Source organism: Leopardus geoffroyi, chromosome B3, assembly GCF_018350155.1.
Source record: "Leopardus geoffroyi isolate Oge1 chromosome B3, O.geoffroyi_Oge1_pat1.0, whole genome shotgun sequence".
NCBI classification, from domain to species: Eukaryota; Metazoa; Chordata; class Mammalia; order Carnivora; family Felidae; genus Leopardus; species Leopardus geoffroyi.
This window is the reverse complement of record NC_059337.1, coordinates 68,061,061-68,081,234: the sequence shown is the minus strand read 5'-3', so window position 1 is coordinate 68,081,234 and position 20,174 is coordinate 68,061,061. Positions and strand designations below refer to the sequence as shown.

The window sequence follows — 20,174 nt, the reverse complement described above, 5'->3', positions numbered from 1 at the left end:
GCGGCGTGTGGCTGTCGCTGCGCGCCGGAGCCCGAGGGGCAGGGGACGCGCGCACCGGGAGAGGGGGGCAAGAGTCCTGGGGCCCCCGCGGGGAGTGGGGTGACTTCGGGAGGAAGGATCGCAGTGCCCCTCGGGGCTTCTCTAGGCGCACAGGTATCCTCACCTGACCGCCAGTCCCCGGCGAGAGGAGGGGGAGCCGGGAGCAGACGCGTGGGTGAGTGGGAACGGACGCGAGTCGGTCGTGTGGCTTCTCTACGTGCGTCCCTCACCTTTTTGCTCTTTGTCTTTGGGGCGATAACGGAAATTCCCTCTCTAAATGGAGATGCTAGTTGGGGGGAGGGGAGTGAGAACGACAGTAGGACACTTTTAAATCTCCCTTGGAGAGGATTGAGTGGCTGAGAGGGAGCCTGCGATTCGGTGCCTCCGTGGGTCAGATGCTGGGGTGAGGAAGGCTTGATGAGAGTCCATTTAGGCTGAAGCTTAAAGGCAGATGTGAAGCTGCTTCTGAGGAAGGGGTCTGGGCACAAGTCTATACCTAGGAAGTGCCTCCCGAGAGCAGGTGGGTGGCCATGACTTATAGTGTCGCTTCTCCCAGCACAAACACAAATGCTCCGCTATTTTTAAAAATTATCTATTTGCTTGTTTGCTTATGTGTATATATATTTATGTGCCTGTTTATTTATTTATTTGCTAATGGGGTACCTTGGTCTGAATCTGAATTTAAGGAGGCCCAGTATTCTACTACCGGAAACAAAACCCCTTCACAATCTCACCCCATCTTCACTTATCTGGCCTTGGCTTTCTCCTCTCAACCAACAGACCCTGGTTTCTGTCTTTAAATTTACATTTTGTTGTCAGTTCTGTCCAGAGCAACTGCGTAATTGGTTGCTACAAAATAGAAACCATCACAACAGGCTGCTAATTAGCTCAGGGGTCAGTATTAGGAGACACAGTAGTTGGGAGTGATTCATACAAATGTACCCAAAGCACAATGGGTAAGTAGTTGTCACCCTTTTGAAAATACAGCTGTAAAAAGGTTGCTAACTCATCCTAGGTATACACTGCAGACTTAATTATCCATAAAGATCGAAGCACATATGTGTATTACTTAAATCGCCATGATAAGCTTTCAGCTCTAAAGCAACCAGGGTGGTTGGGTAGCTGGTGGCCCTGGCCCTGGGAGGAAGGGTAACAGGCATGGGCTTAAGTCTACTCACACTGCACTTTTGTATAAGATGACTTTTAAGGCACAACTCAATATTTGGTGTAGGAGGGATCAGTGATATTTCTCCTAGGCCTGATACCTTTACCCCAAGGAAGCAGTTTTTCACTGCAAAGAAGTCATAGAGTTTACTAAAAATGAGAAAGGGCTCTGGCTCCCTATATTCTCTCCTTTGGCACACACTTTTGCAGTAAAGTATCTTAGACAAGGGGTGAATGAGTGAGATGGTCCCCTGGTAAATCTGCTTAACATCTTCAAATGTCCTAAAAAACTCAAAATCATTATAGTCTATACATGTGGCTTTACCAAACCCTTAAAGATGATGGTCCTAAGGCCAGAGATTGCCAGAAATACATTTTAAATGTTCATACAATGCAATTTTCAAGCACTAAGTTATGACTACAGTGTCAATCATGAGTTTATTACTTTGAAATACAGTTTAGTCTGTCATGTCATATAGATTCAACATGTGAGCACACGTTGAATATATGTAACATGCATATAAACACAAAAACGTCTATACATAGGACCTATATTTTAAGACTCCTATGTTAGATTTGGTAGCCTGTTTTTAGATAAAAACCTTCTCATCCCCACACCTTGAAAACAATGAACTGGTTTTTTTTTTTTTTAAATTTTAAAGTTTATTTATTTATTGAGGGAGAGAGCTTGTGAGTGCGAGTGGAGGAGGAGCAGACAGAGAAGGAGAGAGGGAATCTGCACTGTCAGCACAGAGCCCGATGCAGGGCTTGATTCCACGAACCATGAGATCATGAACTGAGCTGAGATCAACAGCCAGATGTTTAACAGACTGAGCCATCCGGGTGCCCCAAATATGGAAAGTTTCTATGTAGAGCTGCACGCTTCTGAATTTCCTCAGAGCACTATCTCATCCAGCTAGATTTTTGCTGTCTCAATTCCCCTCTAATTGAAGATCATCATTTAAGTCAACTGGGAAGTTCATTCCTTTTGCACTTTTTTTTAAAAATGTTTGTTTATTTTTTAGAGAGAGAGAGAGAGTGCAAGAAGGGGAGGGGTAGAGGGAGAGAGAGACAGAGCATCTGAAGCAGGCTCTGTGCTGACAGAGCCCCCAGTGAGGGGCTCAAACTCACAAACCCATGAGATCATGACCTGAGCTGAAGTCTGACACTTAACCAACTGAGCCACGTAGGTGCCCCTGTTTTATGCTTATTTAAACCTCATTTTACTCTATGATAGTAATGGTTTTGGATGAAAAACAATGGAGCTCATAGAATAACCTTTTGTTGTACATTAGACTATTTGCTGGGGTCCCACCCCAAATCTGCCAAATTAAAATCTATGGAAGCAAAGTTTAAGTACTTGAATTTTCATTTAATTCTCACCAGTGGCCCTGATAACAATAAAAAGTTGAAAACTTTTGTTTCTGTGAGTATTAAGGCAGAGAGGGGTCCTAAAATCAGGAAACCCCATCTCCTTGTTTCACAGATGTTAAAATTGACCCCCAAATTGGGTGAATTGCCTACAGTTATACTAGTAAGGAAAAAGCTATGAAGAACGTGCTATTTAAGAATCCCAGAGAAGACCAAATAATTTTAAAGGATGGAAGATAAGAACTTTGAAGAAGGAAAAGAGAATTAAAGGTGGTTTGGGTCATGGGGACATAGCTACCTATACGCATCTAAAGGAAAGTAATACCTGGATCATTGGCTTTGCAAAGCCATGTCTTACTAAACAGTAATTTCCATTAATGGAACAGGAAAATAGTCTCCACATTTAGTGATGAAAACTATCAAGGCACATAGCAAAGGGCGTGTATATACTAATACAAGGAGAGAATAGAGAGTTATTAACACTGATCCAATTTACTACATGGGTTACCTGGATACACTCTTATCCTTATATGTGCTTAGAACTTCACTTTCTTTTCAGCCACAGATTCCCAGGTGAACTTATTAACTTTGCAGCTTCAAACATTTGGTAAACGAAAACCCGCTAGGAACTTTGTGTAACATGTAAGAATGAAAGTGAATCTATTGACCCCTCCTCTACTGGACTGTGAATTCTTGGGGAGCAGAAGGCATGATACTTATAGGTCATGATACTTTCCATAGTGTCTTTAGCATTGTGGAGACTTAAGTTCATTGAAGGAGCAGGGTGGCTCCCTGGCTCTCTATTCCCCTCAACCTGGGAAAGCTGCACATTCCCCGAGTAGAAGTGGGTCTCGGCTCCCCTGGGACCATAGGTTACATTCAAAGTGACAGGGGGTCCCTTTTGCCAAGTTAAAGTCCCGACACACTTGGGACAGCCTGAGCCCCTCAACAGAAAGCATTTTTTGTTAACCTCCAGCCCCCTGCTCTCACTCACAGTGGCCCCAACCCCCTGCTCAGCTTTGCCAGCCTTATGCTGAAGCATCAGAGAGGCAGGGAGCCCAGGGAGCTGGGCCTGGATACATAGATTCCGATGTGCCAGCATCTGTAGCCTCTGGGATTTGTGTGGCTCGGGAGGGACTACCTTCTGTTTGGGATTGGTCTCTGTGTTAAAGTCCTCCACATTTCATTCACAAACAGTTAGGATTAACTGAGTTATATCTCCCCCAGTGGCCTACATACATCTATTTCCTAATGAAACCATCAAGCTGTCTTCTGAGGGGGCAAACCCAACCTGTCTTGTGCGACTTAAAAGAACATAAGTGGCACGTGAAGTCTACTCCTTTTTGCTGCAAAGTGATTTTTCTCTTTCTTTCTTCTGTGCTCCCTTACCTATATTTAAGCCCCAGCCCAACTGTTTATGGAAACACTTGTTTTTGCTGTTCAAAGTTTACAGAGTAATATTTCCTACAGAAGTAAAGCTGTCCAGGGACACCTGGGTGGCTCAGCTGGTAAAGCATCCAACTTCAGCTCAGGTCATGACCTTACAGTTTGTGGGTTTGAGCCCCGGGTCAGTCTCTATGCCAATAGCTCAGAGCCTGGAACCTGCTTCAGATTCTGTGCCTCCCTCTCTCTCTCTCTGCCCCTCCCTCACTTGTGCACTCTCTCTCTCTTTCTCAAAAATAAATAAATAAACATTAAATAAAAAAGAAGTAAAGCTTTCCAACCCACAATTATAAGTAGCCCTGAATATGGTGACTTCTGTGTGGCTTAGGACTTCCCAGAGCCTATTACTTTCAAAACTATTCCTCAATCTAGTGGTTCCAAATACCAAGTCATGTCCTCACCCCAGGAGACCATGTATCCAAATAGTGAGAAAATCCAAAATCTTCTGCTTGCTACTTCTTTGAATATATATATATATATATATATATACATATATATATATATATACATATATATATGTATATACATATATATATATGTATATACATATATATATGTATATATATATATATGTGTGTGTGTGTGTATGTATATATACATATATATACACACACACATATATATATCCCTTTTTTAAAGTTTATTAATTTCGAGAAAGAGAGAGAGAGAGAGAGAGCACAGGAGGGGCAGAGAGAGAGAACGAGAGACAGAATCCCAAGCAGGTTCCATTCTGTCAGTGCAGAGCCTGACACCCTGACACGGGACTCAATCCCTCTAACTGTGAGATCATGACCTGAGCCGAGATCAAGAGTCAGATGCTTAACCAACTGAGCCACCCAGGCAGCCCAGCTATACATATCCCTTTTAAAAAATCATATGCACAAATTCCCCATTCCTCAGCCACCGTGTATATAGAGGATACACCTATGTGTAGTGACATCTCAGGGATTAACGTAATATGACATTGTGGCCAAAGCAGATGCGTGAAATCACAGCAAATAAATTAACACTCCATTAAGAATCAAATCAGCCCTGCTGACACATAATCTTTCACATCTATGTCAAGTCGTGATTCCCATTCACATCAGGAGCATCCCAGCGGGGGCTTATTAAACCCGCAGGAAGAGATTTCTTTTAAGTCAACCCTATTCAGAAGTCATTCAGCGACAGTGCAGAAGAGCCTGCCTGGAGTCTGGGCACCCCCCCCCCCTCTTCACACTCTCATTGTCGCTGTCCAGCCAGAGTCCCGACCATGCAGGACATAGCTGGGCTTCCAGCTGAGCGAATTTCCAGGCTGTATAAAAGAGATGAGGAAATTGCAGGGGAAATGCACGTGGGTTGGACCTGCCTCTGGCAGGTTTGTTAAACTGGGAGAATAGATGTTAGTTCCCACGTGTGCTCTTCCTTCAGGTCTTCCGCATCAGAGTATACTGCTGAAAGTTGGATTCATCCGGTTGCTTCATATCTACAGCCAAGATAATTGTGTGGAATTGATATTCATCCCGAAAGGAACTTCTTTAAGATCTGGAGCTTATTTTCAAGGTTGTTTCTTGCTTTCATAACCATACATGGATTCTCCTGGTTGCCTGGTATCTTGACCTTCAAAAATCAGCCAGTTTCTCTTTTTGCCAAGACTCTGGGGGCTCAGGCATTACTCAACCCAGAGGCTTTTGTGATTTTCTAGCTCTTGTCTACCTAGCTGCCCTCTGATCACTTTTGGGCACCAAATCCAAGTCTGGTATGGAGAACTCTTGTTTCTGGAGCTGGGGTGAGACTGGAAAGAAGCTGTCACTCACTTATTATTGACCATGTGTTCAGCTCTCTCGCTGCAGTATTTTGGTAAGTCAGCCAAGGGTTTGTCAAGACCATGAACTCTGACTTGCACATTTGATTCGTTTCACAGTCTTCTCTGATCCACAAAATCCCACACCAAATTTTTCTTCTTGTTATCATATCATCATTCCACCTTGACTATAGACTGCCTTTGGTCATACCTCCCATCCCTGGAACTCATCTTGAATCCACACCTAGTGACCCTTGAGCCTCCTACAGTTGTACTTCACCACTCCCCACCCCTTACGCCACCACCATAAAGGAAAGTAATCCGATAAATGAGCATACCGGGGTGTTAATAACTGATAACCACTTAATGTATTATCCTTCTCAGAGGCATTATCCTCATTTAACTTGGAAAGCCTTCATTCAAAGACATGAATTTTTCTAGGTAGTTTTCCAAACACCACACAGAAGAAGAGAATAGCTGTTTGGGGATAGGGGATGTTCTGAGCTTCCTCAAATCACACCACACAGGTATTTGCCTCTTTTATTGATCTATAAAGTGGTCCTACTTTGGAAATACAGAATTACATGAGCACTGTGGTTCTTAAACTTTACTGTACATTAGAATCACCTGGAGAGCTTTGGAAAATCCCATTGCCTAGCCTGTTCCCCAGACCAATTAAAGCAACATTTCTGGAGGTGAGCCCAATGCGATGATATATATTTTTTAAAAACTCTCCAGGTGATTCCAACATGCAGTCATATTTGTGCACTAGTGCAATAATACCCACTACCAACTACTTAGGCAAAACAGCTCTGTGACAGCCCAGTAAAATAGGCTTTCTCCTAGTGCTGGGAATGGTGCTTCTGGACACAAAGCCAGAATTTCATTCTGAAAATGTGTTCCTGTGGTTCTGTAAGTACTTAGTATAATCCGTACAGGCTAAGTAGTTAGTTGCTAAACTGCAGACACCCATCTCATTTCATCTCAGTCCACTCCTGGCCATCTGGTCCTCTGTATTTCCATTACAGGGCCATGTGTGTATTAATGAAATGATTGCATCCGATTACATCTTTTATTCAGAGCACAAGAAGAACAGTCTATGTATTTTATTCTCCAGCATGACTGTTTCTCTCATGAAGTCAATAATTAAGTTATTTTATTTCATGCAGAGGTGGGATGGTCTTCTATTAAGATAAGAGTGTATATCAAATATGTTACTGCTTACAATATAATTTCAGTTTTGCTGCCTGTTATCTATAATGTAGACATTTCACTCAAAAGCATAGACTTCCCCAGATCAGATACTTGTTAGTAGTCTCCATTTTATTTATTTTTTATTATTATCTTTTTAATATTTATTTTGAGAGAGGGAGAGACAGACAGAGTGTGAGCAGGGGAGGGGCAGAGAGAGAGGAAGACAGAATCCAAAGCAGGCTCCAGGCTCTGAGCTGTCAGCACAGAGCCAAATGAGGGGCTCGAGCCCAGGAACCATAAGATCCTGACCTGAGCCGAAGTCTGACGCTTAACCGACTGAGCCACCCAGGAGCCCCTCATTTGCAGTAGTCTCCATTTTAAAATATCTGTCATATGGGGGACACCTGGGTGGCTCAGTCCATTAAGCATCCCACTCTTGATTTTGGCTTGGGTCATGACCTCGCAGTTTGCGGGATCAAGCCCCATGCCGGGCTCAGGGCTGACACTGCAGAGCCTGCTGGGATTCTCTCTCTCCCTCTCTCTCTCTCTGCCCCTCCCCCCATAAATAAATAACCATTTAAAAAATAAAATAAAACAAAATAAAATGTCTGTCATATAATTCAGGTTAATAACCAAGTGGTGACAATTAGTATACAAGAGAGATCACCTAAGAGCACCAAAAGGCTGAGTTGTCACTTTTTTCTCTAGTTTCTCTGCAACAGGTCAGATGGTCAGAAAGCCATATACCTAGACTGTATTTTTATGCCATTGCTTGGTGGAGTATGAAGGGTCAGGGGGAAGGGGACCCACTTCTTAGCCTAAATATTTACCACAGTCTTTTGTGTTGTTGTTGCAACCAAGACTGTTCTTCTCAGGAAATTTTATAGTGACAATTGTTCAAATAAAAAGGAAGTTTTTCTATCCTGTGACATCTGAATGAGCAAAAATAAATGAAGAATGGATGAACCAATAAATAGCATGGTGCTCACTTTTTATTAACTAGCTACATTCTCTCCTACCCTTTTACTTTACTAGAGTAAATGTTAAAAAATTGACAAATGTATATACATATAAATATAAATATATGTACATTGCTACAACCAAGTTATATCAACCCAATAGTATTTTATTTTTGCACACATAGATTATTGGCACTCGCATTAATTTGCTTACTCAATGAAGATTTAGCCATTGTTAGGGTGCCTGAATGGCTCAGTTGGTTGAGCGTCCAACCCTTGATTTCAATTCAGGTCATGATCCCAGGGTGGTGGGCATCAGGCTTCCCTGGTGAGCACGGAGCCAACTTGAGATTCTCTCTCCCTCTCTCTCTGCCCCTCCCCCACTCTTTCTCTCTCTCAAAATAAATAAGCATTAAAAAATTTACTCATTGTCTAGTGTGTGCCAGGGGGATACAGTAATGAGTAAAACAATATTATCCCTGACCTCATGGGGTTTAAAATCTAGTAGGAGAGATGTATATAAATTACTCCATAGTAATGTGTCCTTTTAAAATTGTGATAAGTGCTACCATTGGACGGCTCTGAACTATGCATCTGTGAGTATATAATAGACCAGTAATATTAATAGCAAAGCGGGTGAAAGGGGTGGAAAGGGAGCATTCTGAGCTCAGGGAACAGCACTAAACAGACCCTGGAGTAGGAGAGAACACATTCCAAGAATTGTGAAGTCTCCAGTGTTGATTCATGGGAGTAGGGGTAAGGGAGTTGGGTTGCAACATGGCTGGAGAGGCAGCCAAGGGTCTCATCAGGCAGAACTCTATAGGGTAGGGTAAAGACATTGGTATTTTCCTAAGAGTAATGTGCTGCTTTTGAGGGCTTCTAAAGAGGCAAGTGACATGATTAGGTTTGTTTTTTAGAGCTCAATCCATTTACATTATGGAGAGACTAGACTGGAGGGGGTGGGCAAGAGCAGATGCAGGTAAATTAGGGATGACAAGCCACTGGTGAAAGGTTATACTGAAGTCACACCCATTCCCATTACCTTCCTTCCCTCAGGGACTATGTGGCTATCCCAAGGAAACACCTCCAATATTTAACCCTGTCTGCTCTCAGGTTAATGAGCTAGATGGTTTCTCAGAAACCATCCCAAACTCATAATCTGCTTTAATTATGTAAGAAACAAATAGGCCCTGATTGTAATGGTCAACATAAATACCTCCGTGATTAGTTGAATCTAAAGAGCATTACTAATTATGATGCCTCTTTCAAACATGTTTATCTCTGAATACAGTAAACAAATTGTGGAAGGCAGCCCCTTAGCACCAAGCAATTTCAAAGAAATGGTTAAGAGCGGGCCCCCCAATTAAAGAGCCAGGGCTCCTGTGAATCTATTTTGCCCTGGAAACCCATGTTTTGCCTCAGTTATTCAGTTCAGCAGGGGCCAGGGAAAGGTTCAGGTAGAGGGTAGCGTTCTTTGACGGAGGAAGAGGACACTAATATTTTATAATTTCCTGAGATTTTGACTAATTTTTTTGAATAACATAGTTTAAAGATAGCCCAACAATCAAATGAAACTGAAGAGATCAACACTGCTGTTAATAAATAGATCCTGGGGAGTAGCACACAGATGAAAGTTGTTTTCCTAGGAGAATATAAATATACTCCAAATTTGGTGCCATAGCTCAAACTATTTCTGAGAATCCTCTTTTAGAATTGTCTCCAGAACCCCTTGTTAGCATGTAAGAAGATCCTCATTACTTGAAAAAATCACACCTCGTGTTTTACTATAAGTTGTGTGAGCCAGCCTGATTGCCCAATTTATTTTCATTAGTGGCTTCTGAAAATACATATTTTAATGAGTCTGAATTTAAAAGAGGGGGAAAAATGTTTTGCACCTGCCTCATATAGGGTTTCTTGGCAACTGTGAGCTGGGATTCGGGTCCCTTCTGCTTCTCCAGGATACAAGTTGGAAAGTTTCCTTCTGTTGTCCATGAATATCCAGTAACTTTTGGTTTTTCACAATATCAAATTCCCCTTCAGAGAATGGGTTTGCTATCACTGAAGATATTCAGAAACCTACTTTCCAGGCCCAGAATAAATACAACAAGCAGTGAGTTCCCAAAATATTCTGCACACTGACAGGGCGCTATGATGTGCACATGGGTGACCTTGCTCCTCTGCCTTCTCTCGACTTCCATTTGTTCCTCCAGACTCAGTCCAGCTATGCCCCCTAGGAAGATCCCTTCCTTCTCCACCACATCTCCTGCACAGTTGTATTAGGTGCTCCCAGCATATAATTTTCCATGCTGTATCATAATCATCCTCACCAATAGACCATAAACTTATCCAGAGCAGGAAGGGTTTTATTTTTGTTCTGCTGCGCTTTTACCTTTACAGCCTTCAGTACCTAGCATGATCCATGGGATGTAATAGTCACTCAAATATTTACTAAGTAAAGCTTTGTAAATACAGCAGCAATAGGACACTGGTCCAGGAGAGAGAGATTTAGTGTCCGGGTTTTTCCATGGCCAGAGTCCATCAATTTTGATCTCCAGCACCACCTTCTCAGGAATTCTTTCGGATCTCAACATTTTTCTTATCTAGGCCTGGTGCCCCTTAGGGGGCATATGTTTCTAAAGAGAGAATGACATGAGAGCATGAGAGATTTGAGCCTCAATTCTGATCTGTAGCTAGTTTCTAGCTAGCTACAGGTTCAATTATTTAGCCTTTCTGAGTATTGATTTCCTTCACTGTAAAATTGCGGAAAGTATCACTGGGTTTCTGGGAACATTACATGACATATAACCTGGCACATAGTAAGTGCTTAATATAATGTTAGTCTGCATTCGCCCTCTGTGCTTCCTTAGCATTCTTTACAAATCCTATCAGTTTCCTTGTCTGCCTCCCTTGTTGGACTTCAAGTCAAGGACTGTATCTTTTATCTCCCTACTCTAGGACATGGGAATTGCTCAATAGTTGCTTGTTCATTGAATAAAATCTCCCATTTTAAAAGCGTAGAGACATTAAAATGACCTGCTCAACTCATACAGCTAAGACATGACTAAGCCAAGAACCACAACACAAATTGAATGCTTAAGCCAATACTTATTTGGTCCAACTGCACAAAACCATGCGATCAATGTATACATGTATCTATGAAATATGATCTGTGCATATCTACACAGGCATATCTTCACAAAGACTGATCAAGTATTAGGCGCAATCTAACTTCCCTTCACGGAAGAAGAGGATTCAGGATTTACGTCCATCACTAGCAACTCAACGCAGCACATGTTTCACTCTTCTTCTTCTACCATCTTCCTGAAATAACTGTATCATACTTTTGTTGAGTGGATAGTCAGAGTGTATATTGTGTCATGTAAGTCCTATTCCCAGCCTAGTTTTGTAGAATCCCATAATTTCTCTTTTGTGTAAAATTTTATTCTCCCTGATCTGAGCATTTTTGTTGGTTGTTTTGATTTTCTAAAGTCTTCTCATTTCTTCAACCCCAAATTCTCTGTCCCAGTTATCCCTCAAAATATTTGAATATGCCATGTTCTGTCCATTACATTTTCTTAGAGAAACTTCTTCCACAACATTCTGACTTCTCCAATCTGGACTAATTAGAGAAGCGAGCAACTGATACACTGGGATGTACCATCACCATCATCCTGGGAGTTCCCTTTCCCTCTCTTCCGTGTGCAATAGTTTGCCCCAGGTTTTTTTCTTTTGTGGGGTCCTCCCTTGTTTTGATATAGTACCTCCTCTACTAATTTTCTGACAAATAGCCCATGGGAGGAAAATGTTAGAGGCCTCTCACATCTGCAATTGACTTCCATCTCCTGTTGCATAACCATTTCCTTCCGAATGTATAGTCCTTCTCCATTGTCTTATAGCTTCCAGTATTTCCCCTGAGAAGTACAAAGATGTTCACATTGTTGCAAAAGTGTGCAACTTTTTCTATAGAAGATTTTTCAGATATTCTCTTTGACCCTTGTATTCTCATATTTCACAATAGTTTGCCTTAATGTAGACCTTTTCTTCATCTACTGTGCTAGATACTCAGGAGGCCCTTTCAGGCTACAAACTCATACATCTCAGTTGTGGGACAGGTTCCTAGATTATTTCGTTGATGATTTCCTTCAGACCTTCACCTCTATTTGCTCTGTTCTCTTCTATTAGAATTGATCACTTGGATATTCATCCTTCTGGACCTGTTGTCTAATTTTTATCTTCCTCTTTAATTCTTTATTTCTTTGTTCTGCTTTCCGGGAGATTTCCTAAACTTTTTCTTGCATTCCTTTTATTTCATTTTTAAAAATTTCTATAATCATAATTTTAATTTGCAATAGTTCTTTTACACTGTCTTGTCTCTCTCTCAGAATAATAATATAATTTTTGAGGTTTTCTTCTCCCTGCATGGTCTGTGTTTACTCATTATTTTTAAAGTGTGTTTCTGTCTTGGGGCACCTGGGTGGCTGAGTTGGTTAAGCATCTGACTTCAGCTCAGGTCACGATCTCATGGCTTATGGGTTCGAGCCCTGCATCTGGCTCTGTGCTGACAGCTCAGAGCCTGGAGCCTGCTTTGGATTCTGTGTCTCCCTCTCTCTCTGCCTCTCCACTGCTCATGCTCAGTCTCTCTTTCTCTCAAAAAATAAACATTGAAAAAATTTTAAAAAAATTGTTTCTAGCCAAAGCATAAGAGACTCTTAAAAACTGAGAACAAACTGAGGGTTGATAGGGGGTGGGAGGGAGGGGAGGGTGGGTGATGGGTATTGAGGAGGGCAGCTTTTGGGATGAGCACTGGGTGTTGTATGGAAACCAATTTGACAATAAATTTCATATATTGAAAAAAAAATTGTTTCTCTCTCCATATTTCACGTTTCAGGCTTTCCTTCTCAGATATCTTCTGACTTTTGGTTGTCAGCTCATATATTTGTTTTTTAAAAATATTTATTTATTTTTAGGAGGGGAGAGGGGCAGAGAGAGAGGGAGACAGAGAATCCAAAGCAGGCTCATGCTGTCAGCGCAGAGCCTGATATGGGGCTCGAGCCCTCCAACTGTGAGATCATGACCTGGGCGGAAGTAGGATGTTTACCCCACCATGCCTCCCAGGCTTCCTGGTTGTCAGCTCATGCTTAAGAATGAATGGAATACTATGAAACTGATTGGAAACTCCAAGTGGGTGGGTGGGGCCTGTTGACTACTGGCTTCAAGGTAGAGCAGCGCTACTGGCATCTGGTAGATGGATCCTAGGAGGGCTGCTACACATCCCACAAGCACGAGACAACCCACACATATAAAAGAGTTAAACTGCCCAAAACATCAGTAGTTTTGGTTGAAAAATCCTGAGTTATGTCTCTGGGCCATTTATTTAAAAACCTCTGATTTGGGTTTTTTTTTTTTTTTTTTTTTTTATCTTTCTCTTGGGCTGGTCAGATTCTGCTAAAAAGAATCCACCAGTGTCCTGCCTGGGGAATTCAGATCTGATTCCCAACATTCTGGGAGTCAGGGGGCAGTAGTGAACTGGTGGTTTTAACAGAGTGCAGAGGTCACTTAATCACTCCCTCGGTCATATTGTCTCCCCATCATCAACTGTGGCCCCATCTGGACGCTCAACTGACTGACCCACCCAGGTGCCCCCAAAATGTAGACATTCTGCTGGCTTTTTCTAGTTTGCAAGTGCATGTTACCAAATGAGTTTTGATGTCAGGAGTGGTTTGGCTGGGTTTTTTTCTTTTAAAGAAATCTATGGCTACAAATATGAGGAGCTGATTTGGAGCCCACATAATCTGCAGGATGCAGTATGATAGGAGCCAGAAAAAAAAAATTAAACCTAAACCCAAAAGAAAACAAGAATCTAAACATAATCTGCTAAAAATAAAATAGCAGTGTGGACAAATTGACTAACTGAAATTCTGTGTGAACAAAATTGAGATTTCTCCAGCTGACCAGGTCCCTCAAGCAGCTGGAAAAATGATGTTAACTCAGTGTCACTGGCTGTGGTCTCTCCCTAGAAATCTAATTTTCACTGTTGTGAAATTCTCTGAAATCCAGTGACTCCAGAGGGGACCTGGATTGTGCTCTGGCTCTCCATCCCATGCACAGATGCTACTCTCAAGGCCATTAAAAAAAATCTGCTTTGGAAGCAGAGCGGGGATATAGTCATGCTTCCCAGGTACAATGGGTGCCCGAGATGATTCTTTCACACTTCAGCCCTAAGACTATTGTCTGCATGAAGGCAGACATTCCATTCTGTGACTGAGGAGAATTTCTAATATCAAGTAGAAAGCAGGAGTAAAGGCACATTTGCATTAAAGTTGTGCAAATACATGCAGCCCAAAGTAACTGAAACCTGAGCCTAGAGTGACGTGACTCTTGCATTTTAATATCTAAGGGAACTACTTGTATAATGCCATGGCAACAGCATCACCTTCAACGGTTCTCCTGAAGAAAATCTTGCAGAAACACGATCCCAATACGTGAAGATTTGGCATTGATTTGATGAGCCAGTGGTCAAAGTATTTCATGTCTTGCTGTGTTTCGTTGTGTACTTTTTGACTTTTGAGAAATTGCACAAATAACATTCAGCTTAGAAAAATTAGAATATATAAGCAGCTAAAGAAAACTATTCCATTCAGATGTAAGCACTGCCTTACAGTGATTTTTCTATGCCTATATACCCAACTATATTAGAGAGGGAGAGCAAAATATTTTTTTGACACAAAGAATTAAAGGGTTTCCTCGTCATAGGCCTTCATTGAAAGAATAATGAAGAACTGTCAATCAAGAAAAAAAAAATTAAGCCCAGAGTGGAATGTTAGGGGGAAAATATTATGAAAAAAAAGGTAGTCTTGTTCATAAAGGTAAGTATCAACTGTAAATACTTAATGTGGGCAAAGTGGGGATAAAAACAAATTTAAAAACAGCAACATAACACGAGGGCCATAGAAAATAACTTTAGGTTGTGTTAAGTTAAATGTGTATTAAAGGCTTAAGAGCAAACACAAATAAATGGAAATGGGATGTAAACTTTCCAGACTAGTAGAGAAAACATCAGTTCACTAGAAGTCAGTGTCTTAGTCTACTCCAGCTTCCATCACAAAATACCAGACTGGATGGCTTAAACAACAGAAATTTATTTTCTCCTAGTTCTTGGAAACCCAAGATCAAGCTGCCAGCCTATTCAGTTCCTGGCAAGGGCTCTCTTGCTGGACTGCAAATGGTCACCTTCCTGATAACTCCTCAGACAGAGAAGAAAGAGAGAAAGCAAGCTCCCTGGTGTTTCTTCTTATAAAGGCACGAATCCCATCATGAGGGCCCCGTCCTCATGACCTCATCTAAATCTAATTACTCTTGGGGCGCCTGGGTGGCGCAGTCGGTTAGGCGTCCGACTTCAGCCAGGTCACGATCTCGCGGTCCGTGAGTTTGAGCCCCGCGTCGGGCTCTGGGCTGATGGCTCAGAGCCTGGAGCCTGTTTCTGATTCTGTGTCTCCCTCTCTCTCTGCCCCTCCCCCGTTCATGCTCTGTCTCTCTCTGTCCCAAAAATGAATAAACGTTGAAAAAAAAAATTAAAAAAAAAAAAATAAATCTAATTACTCCTAAAGGCCCCCACCCCCAAACACCATCACACTGAGGATTAGGGCTTCAACATACAAATTTTGGAGGACACAAACATTTAGTCTATAATTGTCAGCAAAGGAAGACAAGGACACTAAATAAATAAACCAAAATCACAGTAAATTAAAAAACAAAACACATAATTCAGTGACAGAAGTATCAAAATGTGACTTATTTATTTTATGGCGTAGTATCTAGTAGCAAAAAATGAAAGAACTTGATCTACATCCATATCCACAGATATCAATAAAAATAGATCTCATAAACAAAAAAAAAAAAAAGGAAGGTGCTGGTTGATAAGTAGAAGATGGCTTCATTTGTATAAATGTTAAATACAGGAAAACACAGCCTATGTTTTCTACAGGGATATTTAGGATATATATGAATATTTGGGAACTGTACAAAAAAATACAGAGTCATGGATTAGAAGAACAGTTACCAATGTCAGAAGACTGAAAACAAAACAAATCAGAAACCAAAACTGGAGAAGGGGGTTGAGGAGGAGTACAAAAGAACTTTTGGTTTACCTGAAAAAAAATTTTTTTTTTTAATTTTTTTTTTTCAACGTTTATTTATTTTTGGGACAGAGAGAGACAGAGCATGAACGGGGGAGGGGCAGAGAGAGAGGGAGACACAGAATCGGAAACAGGCTCCAGGCTCTGAGCCATCAGCCCAAAGCCCGACGCGGGGCTCGAACTCACGGACCGCGAGATCGTGACCTGGCTGAAGTCGGACGCTTAACCGACTGCGCCACCCAGGCGCCCCGGTTTACCTGAAAAAAATTTTAAACACCTGTATGGCAGGCCTAATGTTAAGCATTGAAAATAATACAATGACCAGGAACAGGTTTCCTGTTCTCCCAGACCTAATGGTCTGAAGGGAAGGCAGATGTTAATCAAAGAATTACAAAAATATAAATTATAACTATGGTAAGTTTAAGGAGGGCAGTGGGGGAGTGCAGGAGTAGGGAGGAAGGTAGCACGCTAAATGGAGAAGCCACCATGTGCAAAACCCTGGCAGTGGGAGTAGACATATATAAGGCAGTAGGGCTGAGGCTGGGGAAGGGGTAGGGGTTTGTGAGGTGGGGCCAGACCATTTAGGTCTTGCAGGCTGCTTTAGGGTTTGGACCTTATCTGTAAAGTAGCAGAAAGCCATTGACAGGTTTCATTTGCAGTTGGGGCCACTGGGTGGCTCAGCTGGTTAAGCAATTAGACTCTTGATTTTGGCTCATGTCATGATCTTGCAGTTGTGAGATCAAGCCCCAAGTTGGGGTTCCACGTTGGATGTGAAACCTGCTTAAGATTCTCTCTCTTCCTCTCTCTCCCCACCCCCCACTCGTGCACACACTCTCTTTCTCTCTCTCTCAAAAAAGTGTTTTTTTAAAAAAGATTGCTCTTGGGGCGCCTGGGTGGCGCAGTCGGTTAAGCGTCCGACTTCAGCCAGGTCACGATCTCGCGGTCCGTGAGTTCGAGCCCCGCGTCAGGCTCTGGGCTGATGGCTCAGAGCCTAGAGCCTGTTTCCGATTCTGTGTCTCCCTCTCTCTCTGCCCCTCCCCCGTTCATGCTCTGTCTCTCTCTGTCCCAAAAATAAATAAATGTTGAAAAAAAATAAAAATAAAAATAAAAAAGATTGCTCTTGATCTCAATTGGAGGGGCAAGAAGAGATGTGTGAGAGTTATTGTAGCATCGGGTGAGACTGGGAGTGTGAGGAAAAGGAGGCAGAGGAGGTGAAATTCATTTCATCAGAGTCAGAAGATTTTTAGAAGAACATTCGAAAGGACAGTCTGATAGATTGGCCATGATTAGTGAGGCAGATAGAGGTGAAAAGATGAGTCCCTGGCATCACTGTATGGACTCTTGCCACTTCAAAGAGAATAAGACCAGGCTTGGAGGTGAAGATTTTGAGTTTGCTTTTGGACCAATTGAATTTAAAGTGCCTTTGAGACCCAAGTAGCAATTCAAGGAGGTAGTTGAATATAAATGTTTGAAATATAAAGGTGGCAATCGATCCTTGGGGACATGGGTAAATTCACTTATGGAGACACTGTGGCATGGGAAGGTGGCCTAAGTCATTGTCCTGACAAGTTCTGTTACAGCTGGCAGGTGGAGATGAACCTGCAAAGAATATGGAAAAGCTACACGTTGGAGGCAAACCAAGAGTATAGCCAGGAAAGAAGATATTTCACCAAGAGGCAGTTGTCAGCTGTGATAAGGGTTGGAAAAATGGCTCTTTGGATTAGGCACCATGGAGGTCATCAGAAATGTTCACAAGAGCTGTGTTGGTGGGGTGAAGTGACAAACTGGAGTGGACTGAGAAGTGAGCAGTAAGGAAAAGGAGGCAGTCCCTTTGAGGGGTCTGACTCTGAAAAAGAGAAAGAGAACAGTGACTGCAGTGGAATGTTGGGTTGAGGCAGAGTGATTTCTAATGCAAAGACCTGAATTTGTGTGTTTGCTATTAGGAAGTTGAGGGAGTTTCAGTTTCTGGCTTATCTTTTCTTTTTGAGGTTGGCAGGGGCAAGTCACGAAATACAAAGAAGAGAAGGGGAGAGCAGTAGAAGTAATTGTTTGAAAGCTTAGGAAAGAAGGTTTAAAGTGGCTACCAGGTACTAAATATGGGCTAGATAGGCACTACACTAGTCTTTAGCCTTATACGTGTGATCTCCTTACATAGGGGCACAACTGATCTCTCCTGCGTTGTAAGGTCTTTGTTTAATTCAGCTTATTTTTTTTTTCTTTTTCTGTAGGAGTTTCTGTAGGAGTTCCTGGTTCAAATTCCACACTGCACACAGAGCCGGAACTTATGAAGGGATGGCCAAGTCCTGGATGTAACTTCTGAAACCACCTAAGGCGTTCTCGGGAACATGTTGGGCTGTGCGGTCTGGGGAGCAAGTGAAGTCCTGAGTGTGCAGAAGTGCATGGGACAATCTTGATAATGCACCAGGGCCACTTCTGTCTGATTGAAGTGGCCTTGAAGAAAGGGACAGGACCATGATGCAAGTTGGTGACTCCCCCGTCCTGGTCCATCCCTCCCTCCACACACACCCCATCCAAACCCTGACTCACTTGGTCCAATCTTAAGAAGGAAAGTACTGACAGGGAAGGAAGAGACTTCATGTTTTTTCCTGATTCACTAACGATGTTGTCAAAGGCTCTGGGTGAGATATTTAATTTCTCTGTCTCCTGGTTTGCTGTCTGTGAAAGGGTGACCCTAATGCCAGGTTCCTGTGGGGACTGTGACAGACCGCATTACAAGAGAGGCTCTCTCGGATACTTCAGTCCCCACCCTTAGAGTTCAGTTTCTTCATCTGTAAAACAAAGCATTGGACTAGAAGTTCTCAGGTTCCGCCCAGCTCTCTCCTTCTGCATTCTCTCAGGGGGAGGAGGTAAAAAGGGAATGGGGGAAGAGAACTTTGAACTAAACCGGATGACAGGACTGTCTCTTCCAGAAAAGGCACAGTGCTGCGCAAGCAGCATCTGTGAGGTATGCCTCAGTTCTCCTTCCAAACTTGTTTTTCCCAGGGGTTTCCTGAGGCCTCTCAAGAAGGCTCTCAAAACTGACCTGAAATATTCACAACTTGAACCATCAGGAAGGATTACTTTGATTCTGTCTGAAATCTTCCCTGCATTTGGTAAGACAGGGCAAAGAAAGAAAAATAAATTACTGAAGGAAATGAATAGGATAGTATTATCTATAAAAGACAATTTAGAAACTAGATGAAGATACAAGGGGTCTGTTTTACTATTGTCACTACCTTTATGGATATTTGAAAAGTCTCCTAATAAAATGGTTTCTTGAAAGAATATCTGAAAATCGGTAGTTGTAAACCAGTAATTTTCAAATGCTGTTTTTCACCATGATACACACACACACACACACACACACACACAAAACCCACATTTATGTTGCAACCCAGTACATAAACATACAGACTAAAACCAAGTTCCACAAAACATTATTCACCCTCACCATGCACCACACCATACACAACATACTCTGATGTTTTCTATTTTCTGCCCTGCTTCTTTAAAAAAAGGTTGGTTGGAACCTACTCAATTCATTTCAAGAATCATTTAATGGCTCGTGACCTACAGTTTGAAAAACACAGTTCTAAACAGTATCAACTCATTCTGGTGGGCAATTGAATACTTGCCTGCTGGCCTGGGCCAGCAGGAGAGTAATGACTATTTGGAGAGGGATTGAAACAGAATGAGCAGTTATGGATATTTGCCCAGCCTTCTTGGAAAAGCCTGACCCTGGTCTGGTGATGGGGGCATCATCAGGGCTTAGCAAAATGAGAGCGTTTCATAAGCTACCATTTCTGTGTACATGGCCCACTTGCCCAACTTTTCTTACACGGGCTTATTTGCTTCTAGAATCTGTCCTGCCAACCAGCAGCCATGGTCTGCTGCTTCTTCCCCGCCCGCCTCCCATTTCTGCCTTCTCAGAGGCACAAACCAGTCCTCAGGCATTTTTCCAATTTGCTGGGGATTATGAATTTATATCCTGTCCTCTCTTTCCTCTTCTCTTCCCCCCAAATGGTGACTGTCCCCCCAAGCCCAGGGTCGTTAACAAAAGCAACATCTTCAAAGAGAAGGGATGAG

The 20,174-nt window shown here is 42.3% G+C and overlaps 1 long non-coding RNA gene across 1 annotated transcript; it reads left to right on the top strand.

Annotated features, from left to right (window-relative positions):
* Window positions 1-11: 11 nt before the first annotated feature.
* Window positions 12-19,469, top strand: LOC123583224. Its single transcript, XR_006704793.1, has 2 exons — window positions 12-214; window positions 18,317-19,469. It is a non-coding gene; the product is annotated as an uncharacterized LOC123583224 (long non-coding RNA).
* Window positions 19,470-20,174: the final 705 nt, after the last annotated feature.